General features: G+C 32.7%; 1 protein-coding gene across 2 annotated transcripts in view; it reads left to right on the plus strand.

The window, feature by feature from the left end:
• LOC129222781 (protein PALS1-like) overlaps positions 1 to 14305 on the plus strand; it is a 203997-nt gene that overhangs the window by 150709 nt on the left and 38983 nt on the right. The gene's annotated exons all lie outside the window — the stretch shown is intronic.

Raw genomic sequence — 14305 nt, forward strand, 5'->3', positions numbered from 1 at the left:
ACAATAACAATCCGCTTTTTACATAAAATAGTCTACTGCCCGGCGTTGCCCGGGTGTTTATTAATGCAACATACCACTCAGATAAATATTTGGATGGATTCTATCCACATGGTCGTACAAGAATTACATCAATCCGTTTTCCAGGTACAAACCCTCAAAGAACTCAAATAACTTGTAAATCACTCATTTACTTTACGACGTGCACGGTCCTCCTCGAAAATGAAAGTTATGTCATGTGACGCGTATTTAACAATCAGGCTTGAACAAAAAAAAAAAAAAAAAAAAAACAGCAAAATTTTGCTGCAGATTACGGCAAAATAATCGAAAAGTAAACAACTTAAACACCCTGATTACAGGAAAAGCCTTAAAACAAAAGCCTAATTTTATTTCTTTATATTCGAGAAAAAAAATTGCAACAGATGTTTCTTTTCAATGATTTTCTTCACGCTGTAAATTTTAATAAAAGCGTTCATCCGGAAAGTTGAGTTGAAGCACTGAATAATAATTTGAATGGAGGAAAGCCTTCGAAAAATATGGATTTGATTTTGAAATCTAAGAGTCATAATTAATAATTTTTAATTGATATCTCCGCTAATTATAATCGGAGGATTATGTTAAATAGCCAAACATGAAGACGGGAAGATGACGAATCCATCGATACCTGGTTCGATGGTCAGTTCACTGTCGTTCGGGAGAAGAAGCTTGGACATAGATAGATAGATAGATAGATAGATACTCAAATTTTATATGTATAAGATTAAACCGATTTTATGACCACTTCCTGTTAGCTAACGTGTGTTTGGGACAACACTGTGGTAATACATATTTAAGAAACTCGACCCCCCCCCCCCCAAATGAAATGCTGAAATGCCGCCCGTGCACACACACATACACACACATGCCCACACAGACACACACGCCTACATATAGACACATCCACACATCCACACACACATGCCTGTACACAGACTTAGACGCCTACACACACATACACACACACAAACACACACGCCTACATATACACACTCGTGATTGCGAAAAACATAATTTGAATTCAAAATGTCAAAATTCAAATTATTATTTATTTATTTTTATGTAATTTTCTTGAATAAAAAATAAGCACTTTTTGACCGTTTTCTTGAAAATAAGATTGTTCAGGGGTTAAGCACAGAGTGGATGTGGGAAATTTATTTGCAAACTATCGTATGTATGATTTGTGAGAACGGTGGACGATAATACTGAAGTTTGGGAGCACTATAGTTTTCATGCCTCATTTTTATACATAAACTGGAAAGTCGCCGGTCAAGGTATGACGGGAGAAAATTGCTTCTGCATTTGAACGAAGCCATTGCCTGTTTGGTGAAATTTTCATAGTTGAAATTGTAACCCTAACTCAAGTGGGTTTACCCTAAACTCCAGTGGATAGCGTCAACCACTTTTTTGATTCTCCATTCCCAGTCTTACCAGTAAAATAGTTAAGTTACCGGATTGAGTTCAAGCCTTGTCACAATAAAGCCTTTCCCTGCATGTTAAACATTACCAGAACAAATTATCAAATTATCATGCCGTGGCGCGAGTTTCATTGTTGAAACACGCAGGCTACTCGATCATTGGCTATTATTTATATGTGGACGGTCGGAATTCTCGTCAAATAGGATAAAGTACTCCTAAATTTGAAAAAAAGTGTAGGAACTGAGATCCCGTGAGCTCCCATGCGAAACCCCTGCATACAAAGAAGTTCGATGAAATAGCTTCAAATTACTATACACTCTTCGTGGCGCAAACTGTCTATTGATTAGGAGAAAAAATGTTTCCAACAAATCAAGGTCTATACAACCAAGGATTGAAGCAAGGTTTTGAAACATCATTTTTCAAATTTTTTCTAATCGAACAACTTATTAATTTGTTCATTAGTAACTCCATGTTTCAAAAAGTTATAACTTTACTTAAATTTCAGGTTATTTGTTCAGATTTTTCATACGAAATGAAGGCTAATAAATTGTATTGTTTAAAAAATTATACCGTAAAACACGAAGTAATCGCCAAAAAATTAAATTTATTTGTGCTGTAAGAAATGTACGGAATTATAATCCTTTTGTAAATAATAGCCGATGATCGAGTAACCCGCGTGTTTCAACAATGAAATGCGCTTTCATTGTTTACATTTCTTGCCGATGACATCACAAATGATGAAATGCCATTCAGTGTTGCCATTCACGGAGCAAAATATTTAATTCGCATCTTTACTCACGTGTATTGGCAACGATATGGTTGATAGCAAGCGTTGAGCGCAATATTTAATTCGCTGCTTGATTATCATAACGTGGAAACGTAGTAGAAAGATGCGGCATAGTGCCTCATTTGTGATGTCATCAAGACCACGCCTTGTTTGAGGAATCGGACATTTTAAAAAAATAATTTAAAAATAATGTGTTGGGAAAATAAATGTATTTTCTGGGTCCTTTTTTTTTTTTTTTTGGTCATTCTATCTATTTTAATGACTAAAAGTAGTATTTTTGACTGAATGAAACCACCCCATTGTGAGGTTTTTAGGGCTTAAACCCCTTCCATTGGAGCAGTGGCGGTTTGTGCCTTGAAAAAGTGAGGGGGTCAGATCATGTGTGCACTCAACCCCCTCCCTCCCCGTTTTTTTTTCTTTTTTTTTTGAAAAAAAAAAAAGTTTTTTTCTTTTTTTCAATATATTTTTTAAATTTAAACTTAATTATGTATGTTAAATAAATAAACATAAATTGATGTTAAACACTGGACAAGCTGCAAAATATTTAAACTACATACTAAGTCCCGAAAGATACTATCATGTTTATGCCCATGATTGTCGGCAGGGTGGTGCACCTTCACCCCCTGACATTAAAAAATAAAATTTGATTAATCAGATAGGGAAACGCTACAAAATACACAACGAAAATTATTAATCTCATGTTTATATCCTCCCTTGCAGCACCGGTAAGGGGCTGCAATGGAGGAGGGGGGGGGGGGGCACTTTCACACCCTAGCTTTTCAAAATAAAGAAATTTTTAAAAGCAATATTAGTCGAAGATTTTTAATCGTAACATTATTTTTAATCTTTTAATAACTAATTATTTTGAACGAGTAAAATTAATTTTATTTTGAGCAAGGCTAAATTACAAAAGTGCAAAAGTATTGTGGTCAGAGAAATATGTAAAAATTATAAATTAACTTTCACAAAGATTTGTGAAAATACATCTGAGTATTCGCTTTAAAATAAATAAAATACAAATAGATAAACTAAACTTAAAAAAACTAAAAGTAAATGAATTAAAAATCTGGTAAAAAAAATTCTTAGCGATTTACGTGCGGGCATATGAATCTGCCGACGCCCATGGACCAGATTCAGAATTTTTATGCAGACAAAGAAAAATATAGCGAACGCTTTTTATTTTCTTCAACTATTGATAACTTGTCACATTTCTACATGAGCAGCAATTTAAAACAAGTAATAATTCCGATGTAACAATGGGAAGACATTTTTTGAATAAAAAAAAAATCTTACAACGATAAATGCACATACAACACAACGCACAACTATGGCGCAACTAGAAAATAACTTTTAAGGTGAGGGGGCTGAAGCATACTAGGGAAAAAATCTCATCAATTTGATTGTTTTGATTTGCTCATCAATACTCTCAATTTTGAAATTCGTAGTTTTAAAAACGCAATTTTAGGTGATGTTAGGGAAAGAGCTGTACAGGGGACTTCGCGAAATTTTTTAGAAATTGAAGCCTTAAAACACGGTAATAGACCATATTTATTGACGTTAGGGTAAGGGATGGAGCACCGGGCCTCTCCTCGATCTTTTTTTTTTTTTTTTTGAAAAATAAATACAAATCAATTTCTCTTCTCCCTCCAATTTTTAGAAATTACAGTTACAAAAAACGCAATTGTAGACAAACTTTGAAGATTTTTACAGGAAGGGGTCCTGGAGCTCTCCCCTGGAATTTTTTCCAAAATTGAAGTCCTAAAATCGGCCTGATGAAAAGAAAAAAAATTCTTCGTATAATCCGCGGATATCACAAGTTCAAAAAAAAAAAAAATGAAGTTTTGGTTTAACATACAATTTTAGCAACTAAATTAAAAACGTGAAGTAATAACTGAGGTACATTAAAAACTAGTATAAAAAATAATGATTTATTCTCTAAATTGAAATAACAGTTAGCTAATTACTTGAAGACAAAGAGCAAACGGTATAGTCTTGTGCAAATAAAGGCTTCTACCTTTACTGCTGTTTATTTTACATAACCTGAATTGAGTAAGAAGATCATTCAAGCTATGTAAAATAAGCATCATACAGGCAGGGTAACAGTCTTTACGAATCTTGCTGCAAATATTGGGGTTCAATGCGGTGGTATTGACGGGAAAAAAAATAAAAACACACGCAGGTAATCCGCACGTCATTAATTTTACTTTTTCAACAGTTAACCGCGGATTATCAGGAGAAAAATACGGTACAGTCCTTTTTTTTTCAATTTCAAGCGCGTAAGCACAAAGAAAAATATAATATGTAAAAAATTGTCTAAAAAAAGTGAGGGGGCCCGGGCCCCTTCCGGCCCCTTCCACGAGCCGCCACTTTATTGGAGCAATAACAAATAAATTTAGGTTAAAATTAGAGATACCGCGTAAGTTTCATCAATATATCGTACCCCTTCGCCGCTAAATAAAATTAAGCTGGAGAAACTCAATGATGAAAAATCTGTTAAATCAATCTGGCAAAGCTAAGAATATAGGGTAATATTTGTATTTCTTGTGTAAAATAATAATACCTAAATTAAAAGTAATTAAAATTAGAGTTAGTGCATATATTTCTGCATTATGTCTTATCCTTTCTCAGTTAAAAAGAACTAAACTGGAGAAGTTTAATGATGAAAAAACTGGGTGAAGACCAGGTTGATCTAGTAAAGCTAAACGTCTTAATTAATACTTTTATTTCTTGTGAAAGGAGATTTTAGATAAATTTTGTCTTATGTAAAATGTAGCGGGAATAAAAAGAGAATAGTATCTAGGCCCGTCATTTTGGGAGATCAGGAGGGGACAATAGATCACGATTGCTAGGTATGAAAAAATAATACATGCCTTGCGATATTAAAATAATTACATCTTTTTTTAAGGATAATTTGCCAAAAATGGCTAACTACTCTCGAGATCTTTTTAGTTTTTTCATAACAATTTTCAAGGCTTAAGGAGTTTTTTCTTAGAACTCCTTAAGCCACCAAGTTTTACCAAAGCACCTTTTAACGACTTTAAAATAAATATTTTCAGTAAGGTAAAAATTTTTGTCGACTGAAGTTGACTTACTAGGCATTTAGTGTTGAAAATACTCATGATGCAAAATAGCTTACTCTTAGCATTCTTTCAGTTCGATAATTTAAATCTTAGTATAACAATTTTCAAAGAATGTAGCCAAAGGAATTCTTTCTCAGCAACTATGTTTTCCCGAAGTGTCTTTCCACAACTCAAAAAAAAAAACGTCCTCTGGAAGATTACTTTTTTTTTTTTTACTGAAACCTTGACTAACCTAGTACTTTAATTTAGAGAACTCGGTGATGCAAATCAGCATTTTTTACCTCGATAACTTGTTTGATCATTTCGAATTCCTTCCTAATGTCAGATTTTTTTTTCTTTTAAAGCTAGTTTAAATTTTAGAAATTGTTTTGAAAAATGAAGTATAGACTTTTTTTTTCATTGATTATTTTGTCATAGAGAGGGAGCATATTCGAATGTTTTTTCAACAGAAATATTTCCGCTTTTTGCATTGAAAACTTTTTTTTTCTTTTTTGTCATGAAACTTTCAAATGAAAACACTAGTTGAGAAACAGTAAAGTTAGCTTTTAATGATCTGTTCATCAGAGAACTGTTCATTCTTTTGACCTGTTCACTGAATTCGTTCATTAAAAAATGTTGCAGTTGATTTCTCCGTACACCACGTTCATTCAAAATGTTTCATTTAATTAGTAATCTTTTATTTTTGTAAAAACAACTAAAATTACCTAAAAGTTAGAATATATGCTTATAAAAAATTAATTTAAAAATATTTTATTAAGGTTCAGATGTAGAAAGTTCAGATGAATACATACAAATAGATTATATTTTATGAAGAAAGTAACAACATAAATATCCGTAAGTCAGCTGGGGTACCGAATAACTTAATTTCAAAAACTGGACTCTCCTGAATGTTAGGAAGCTTCGAAATTATCCCATAGTAGAACTATGGGATAACACGCACAAAAGAAAAAGAAAAAGAAACGCAACAAGTACTAAAGAAATAGATAGTAAAAATTCTATTTTTTCCCTATGAAAATTCTCAGGTTACTGAATGTGAAATTGAGACTTAGAAGTAAATATGGCCAAGCTAATTTAAAACGAGCTGATGTGTGCATCACATGACTTCCTTTTACTCCAATTTCCAAGGCGAAAGCCCAGTTTGGTTATGAAAGAGGTCATTTTGAAGTATTTCTCAAATTGGAATATATTTAGAGCTTGAACAGGAATAAATGTGCTTTTTAAGTACGAAAAAATATAAATTATTGTACATTAGAAAAAGACATCTCCTGAAAAATATTTTGGCCCTGGTGTGTCTTATGCAATATATATATATATATATATATATATATATATATATATATATATATATATATATATATATATATATATATATATATATATATATATATATATATATATATATGTAACGGATAAATACCTTTGTGCTGACGTTTTGAAGCGCAAAAATTTCAAATTACTGCAGACACGTGTTTCGGTGTTATAAGGAACACCCTTTTCAATGCAAAGAAGTGTGAGATCCTGGATGAAAAATCATCCGGAGAAATGAAAAGAACAGGGACTTTCTCCGGATGACTTTTCATCCTGAAACTCACACTTCTTTGCATTGAAAAAGGTGTTCCTTATAGCACCGAAACACGTGTCTGCAGTAATTTGCAGTTTTTGCGCTTCAAAACGTTGGTTAATTGATTCATTTAATATATATAGGATCGGATCATATTGCTGAAGAAACACGGTATCAAGCGAGACACGTCCCTTGGTGCCTCTCTGTTTCACTTCAATGGTCAGCTCATTTTTGCTTTAGAAAACGTGAACAGTTACTTTTATCAACTGTAGTTTGTTCATTAGGTATTCTCTCGTCGTTCTGTCTCAGCCTCGCTACTTTAAAAAAAAAAAAAAAAAAAATATACGCTTCTCGGGTGGAGCTTCAGTTTCAGGCATTCCCGCATAACATTATGTCTACCAGTTTTCGTCTCTCATTAAACCCTGGAGTTGATTTGACCGTCTTGAACTTTCGAGGCCATCGCAAGTCTGTTCGATCTTGACTTCTCCAGCCAACCTTTTGGGAATCTCTTTTATCCCTTTTAAATGCTCCAAAATGTGTCTTCCGTGTTTGGGAGAATTTGTGACACTTTCCCTGAGGCTTTTTATTCATGCTGCAGGAAGAGTATTTTAGTCGATTCACGTGTTTATGTTGCCTGTTGTGTTAATGATGTTTGAGGTAACCGTTATCCCGAGGAGATATGTTCGCGCTGCGTTCTGAGATGATATCACCCAAAAAGACGTTGATAAATTGCTTGATTTTTTAACCCTTTCATAGGTGACTCTGACCTCGAAGTGTGTGTTCTCCGGAAAACCATTAACGCCCGAGTCGATGTGAAATAGGGAATTCCGAAGTTAATGTAATACCTGCACAGCGTGTTTACCATTACTTTTAAAAGACATTAATAGCTTAAATTAAAACCTCATACAGTAAACGCCCGATTATCCGCGAGTCATTTAACAATCAGGAACGTGTATTTCAGCAGTAAGAAGCTAATACAGCTAAGTTTTTGAAGAAGGACAATTTTTACCTAATTTGTCCCTTATTTAAGCCTTTTTGCGGTTTACCTGCGATTTTTATTATCCGTAGCTCTTTTGCCACACAATGCCACGGCACGGGTAATCGGGAGTTTCCTGTAGTTTCAATACATATTTTTTTAACCGCTTTTCTTCATTTTTTTTTTTTTTTTTTTTTTTTTTAAATTTCGTTTTTTATGCTTAAAGAAGGGAGAATGCCATCTTCTAAACACAATCACTTCAATATTAACTGGAACTTTTGACTCATTGAGGGGGGGGGGGGCAGCGGAGAATTCTGAATGAGACAGGTTTAGTGGGAATGAATGACTGACACCGACGTATTTGAGATTCATGTCAATAACAATTTCTTAGAACAATTATTAAAATTTTCACGCTTGAGTTTGCTTAAAGCAGTAAATGTATGCTCATGAGGAGTTAGATGTTTGATCTTGAAAAAGATTTGACTGCAGATGGAAATGTTACTTATTCTAAAAAAAGCCTAGAAAGAATTTTAGAATATTTTAAGGAAAACCAAGAGTATAACGAAATGGATAGGCATTGATTTTTTTTTTTATTTTTTTTAACACTAAGGTAATAAGTTCTCCAACTAGTACTTTACAGTCCAGGACAAAATAAAATACTTTAAATACTGTTCAATAACGTTTCTCACCCCTGCACTATAAGTGACACAGCTCAAATAAAGACAATTCTGGGGGGGGGGGGGGATCAAGGTTTTACGCAAAACTACTTATAACTGATATTTTTTCAAGTGGGTACAAAACGATACACACAAAACATTTATGATGTTATACTTATTGGTTGGTTTTTGTCGTCTAAATTAATAATGTAATTAAATGTATACAAAAAGTTCGGAGATAAAATATGAAATTTTAACGATTGATCATATCGTTTACACATCTCCAGGCACCAGTTATGCAAAGTATTTTAGCGAGTTTTGAGGCAAGAAAGAGCATCAAATTTGGATTTTAAATCAGTAGTTAATACTCTTTTTTTTTCCCCTCAAGTCTTGAGATGTCCCTTATCGCGGCAATAGAATAATACAAAAGGTAATTTCTTCGGAAAAAAAAAAACCTTGAAGATATTGTCGTTAATAACTATAAAAGTGATAAATGTGCAAACACCCAAACCTCTTTTTGTGCGATTTTTTTTTTTCTTTTTTTTTGTAGGATTTTTTTTTTCTTTCGTGTGTATGCGGTTTATAAAAAATTATTTATAAAACGAACGGAAATTATTTATAAAACGAGTGCGAGGTAGTTATCTTAAAGTGACGACAAGGCCATACCGATGGGAAGTCACTTTGACCTCCCAAAAATTTCTTTATTCAGGAAATTTTTCGGGAGTCGGCAAAATTATCATCACTTGGTTTACTTTGATTTGTTTTAAAGATTGGCATGTCCTAGTTATTTTGTAAGTTTTTCGGTTATTTTTTACGTTTTATGCGGTCCCTATCCACCGCATAAAAAATATTTTTTAACTGTGTTGCGAAAATAACTTTTTAAAGCTACTAGTGAAGTTTCGAACAATTTTTTATGCGAGTTTTTTATGCGGTCCCTATCCACCACATAAAAAGAGGTTTGAGTGTACAATGTTCTGTGAATGACTGTTTGATATGGTATTTATCGGCTTGTAATTAGTACAAAAATGAAAAATACGTTTTTTTTTTCTTTCCAAATGGTACAACTTTCTTTAAGTACAAAAAAAAAAAAAAAAAAAAAAATTAGTGCACGTCTTCAAATTTTTAGTGAATATTCTGCATGCATAATTTATGGATTCTTTTAGTGTACATTATTCAGTAAGCATGCATATCGAATTTAAACTTAAATCTGGCTTTGCTGTTAAAAGAATACTCTCGTAAAAAAGCAAAATTTACAGGAACTTTTATCCCAGATGATTATTATTTATAACACATCGCATGCATACGCATGTTTTGTGTATATGTTTTGCTTCAGGTTTTGACTGTGGTTGTTATTCCTATTCCCCTTTCGCTAAGCCTATTTTTAATTAGGGATTACTAGGGGGAGGGATGGAGGCTGTTTATGCTCTCGGCAGCTGTGACTGTACTAATCATGTTTCATAAGAGAAATCTTACATTGGTAAATTATATTTATAATCCAAATTCATAGATTATTAGATAGATGATGAATAATCTATCATAGATTTGAATGTAATTTCAAAAACTAATATATAGTTTGCAAAAGAAATCATACAACGTGTCCCCCCCCCCCTTTATCGACCTCTGTGTGTGGTGTACCGCTGTATCGCTGAATACTGAGAAATGGTTTTTAACCCACATGCCGAATTTGTGGAATGATTGCATATCACTGATTTAAATAATGTAAGTTTTTAGTATGCGAAAATTCATCTCATAAACGGCATAATATTGTTATTTAAGAATCGAAAAATTTAAAAGAACTTTAAATAATGCATTAAATTATAAAGCTGAAAATATTTATAATTTATCTTGAAACGAGATACTGTATTTTAAAAAACTAACTTTTACGTTATTCCCACTTTTCCGTATAAAACATTCATTTAGCTTTTCTCGGAACTTGTCTTTAATTTTTGAAACAAGTTAACAATTCATGTTTCTGGATTTCTTTCGCTGTCATTTGTTTAATATTTAAATTTCGTATTTAGCACTTTTAAATTATGTTTCTTTGCTATTTCTTCCTTTTCAGAATACAATTAATGTCAAAAGCTTAAATATATCATTCAAATAACTACTTTTTGTGAGGACATGCGGAGATAAGTAAAAATCTCTTTTTAGCAGGTGAATAAAAACATAAATTGAAATCTTGACGTCACAGAACCATGCACTTCGTCTTTTAAACCGGTCCGGCAAGTCCCCGGTGTTTTGAACTGAAAATAGAACAACTATGCTAGATTTGGCAAGTTATCGCTCTAAAAAAGAAGTTTCGGTTTTCAACGCGACGAAATATTTAGCGCGAAAGATGAGGGATTTTCGGCATTCTTTTAAACTTGCTGGTAATTTGGCCATTATGTCTCCTGCTTCGTATAAACAATTTATGGTGAAAAATGTGAACAGAAAAACATTGATAGAATTCAAGAATTGTACTCAATGACTGCCAGATATTTGGATCACTTATTGATTGGATCAGCTGTTTTATTGATTCAAAACCGGCAAACCGAATGGATTGCGTTTATATCTAAAGAGTATAAGAAAGATCAAACCATCGGAACTCATTGGGGGGGGGGGGCAGTTTAGGGGTTAACCACCCACACATCCTGCGAATCGTAGTATTGAAACTATATTGGCAATCCTAGTATGTTTCTATAAAAACCTGTATTGACTGTATGGGAGCAAGCCATGGAGAAAAGTTGTGCTTGTTACAACGTTTTTATTTATATTGTAGAATGGATTAATGCAAAGGACGTGGAGGACAAGGATTTCAGACAAGACAACGTGTTCGCTCTGTCTTCGACGCTGGGAACGACTTGAATATTGATGCATCGATTAAATTAGGCAATTTTAATGATGTCACAAATTAAAAACTTGGAAATATTCATCTTTTTAACAGATGACATAAGACCAATATTGGATTCACTATGGGCGTGTGCGTTAGCTTCATTTCTTTAGCATCAGTTCAAAGATTTAAAAAAGCAAAGATAATATGGCAGTTTTACTTCAGCATCACTATTATTGACTCCATTTGGAGTTAAAATAAGCGCACGCAGACATATTTTCATTTTGAAAATAACAAGAAGTTCCGTCTTGAACTAGACGAGCCTACTTTCCCGTATACCCATACTACTTTCTAGTACCTGATCAATATTCTCAAAAATAGCTAAAATCGCAAATTTTTTCAAACATAGTTTTTTAAATATTTTAAACTGATTTCTAGGAATAAAATATTCCTTACTTTTCTTCAAAAAAAAAAAAAAAAAAACGAACAAATAAAATAGCAGCACCTTTTGAACAAAGCAGCTAATACACTTCGTTCCATTAAAAATTTTTTTTAACAGCTTTCAAAACGAAAAAATAATAATAATAAGTTCATTAAAATAACTACATCATATAAAAAAAATCGTTTCTTTTTCCCCTGTTGCCAAAAATAATTTTTTAAACGAATTAATGCACTTACCAAAATAAAAAAAAAAACAATAAAATGTCAACTTAAAGAAATAATTTTCATTGTCAAAAAAAAAAAAATCGTCCTGCGCATATTTTTCGAGTTTATTCACCAAAAACTAAATTCGGAACTCCAGCGCTCGAATACGCTACCTTGCGGGTGATTTATAAAACTGCGTCTGCACCTAAAACATTGCCACGTTGCGCATCACGTGTGTCTGTTGACGTAAACACAGGCAGTTTGTTCTGAGTATTTATTAACGCAATCGATGTGTCTTAGTTTGCTTTCAGCTACAGAAATTAATTCGTCCCTTAGTAGTATTCTCGAGCTTCTCAAAATAATGTTAGTTTTCCTTATTTCTTTCAAAAAAGTATTAAATGGTGGAAGCGTAAACAAGAAAACTCTGGATTAACAAAATTGGATAACGTTATACCAGGTAAAAATTTTTATTGTTTTGTATGAATTTGTAAGAATATGAGTTTTTTTTAATCTTAAATTAATTTAACTAAGGTATAACTTTGATATACCCCCCCAAAAATTATGCGCCAAATATGGCACTACTACGGACTTTTTAGTGTTGCTGTTTCTTATTTTGGTTTTGCGAATTTAAGTTTTTTTTCAGATTTTAGGTTTTTGCTGTTGCCAAATTTAGTATTTTCTTGTATTTTGTATCATTTTTTGAGTTTTTAAAAAAAAGTTTTGTGAAAAAAAGGCGCCAAAAACAGGTATTTCCCTTGGCGAGAAAAAAAAAGTCGCCAAATTTCCGATTTGGGGGGGTATATCAAAGTAGTTCCTTAACTAATCATATTTTACAGCAGCATTTAGTTGGAATGGACAGTATGCAAAATATTTTCTTGAATATATTATCGTAGAACAAAATGAATAACCGAGAAAGAATTTACTTTATTCCTTTTATTCTCAGCTGAAAGGTTTCGCCAAATTTGTTTAGGGTTATAGTAGTTTTAGTATTGTGCAAGCAAAGTAGCCTTGGCGAGTTTTCGCGTTTTTAGTTAAACCATTTTTAATTTTTATCATGAGTGGAATAAAATGATAGTAAGATTACAGAATTCGATAAGTAAAAAGAAATAATGGTCAATCAACTGAAAAGAAAACTACCACCATATATAAACTGTGAGTACACATTTTATTTATTTTGTTCTGAGTGAATTTGAATAAATATCAGTTTTTCAATTCGATGAAAAAAAAAACGAACTTAACAACATTGACTGGACACTTTTCTTTAACCTAATTCCACATAAATGATTTAAATAAAATTTGTTACTACAGTATCCTACTGAAATAGACAGTATGCAAATAAATTTTCTTGAAAATATTTATCGCAGAACAGATTGAAAAATCCAGAAAGAACGTTAAGAATTTGAACAATAAAAAATAAAAATTCGCCAAAAATCTGTTTATAGTGTTATGGTTTTAAAATTATGTGAAAGAATAATGTATCTTGACAAGATTTCGCATATCAGGTAAATTATTTCCATGACGAATGAATTAAATGCATGATTTCTTTGGATATCCAATCATATAGTCATAGAAATAAATTATCTAGTGTTAAACGTTACTCTTGACAGTCTGCCACGTATGTGCACTATGTGACAAAAATGTCAACAAATGCTGGAAATGTCACGAAACTGAACTTAATATGTACTAATGTATAGAAAAAACGGTACAAAATGAAAATGCCGTTCGAAGCGAACCAAAAATTTATGAATTCCGAATTCAACATCGTGAAAATGGCTGCTTCAGAACAACTTACTGTTCTACATTAATTGTTTACTTTCGTAATACTTTTTGGTTTCTAATCTCTTTCTATATGGGTCAGAATATCCACAAGACTTTGAAAAATCTTTTCAAACGAATAAAGCGAAAAAATCATACATACGAACAAAAATCACAACACTTTTAGCATTTTCTTCGCTACCACATGCGTTTGTTTTAGTTTTCAATTCCGCCATTAAACAGTGACTGCAGTGCCCCCTATAGTTCGTTGGACATGTGTTGCGAATACCTAAATTAAAACTTTAGCGTGAAAATAAAAACAAATCATATCAACAATAATTATTTCACAGTTAAAACCACAGCAGCGGAGTCGGAGTCGGAGTCAATCTCATTTTGGGATAAAAGAGTCGGAGTCGAATATCCAAGAATCGGAGTCAGTCATTTGTCCTCCGTGTATAAATGTTTGCCAAAGCTACGAAGTCAGAGTCGAAGTCGGGGAGTCGGAGTCCGATTAATTGTTGGGAACAGGAGTCAGAGTCGGTGTCAGGTGCCCCTAAATTCTCGGAGTCGGAGTCGGGAGTAGG

This window comes from Uloborus diversus, chromosome 5 (assembly GCF_026930045.1).
Source record: "Uloborus diversus isolate 005 chromosome 5, Udiv.v.3.1, whole genome shotgun sequence".
NCBI lineage: Eukaryota > Metazoa > Arthropoda > Arachnida > Araneae > Uloboridae > Uloborus > Uloborus diversus.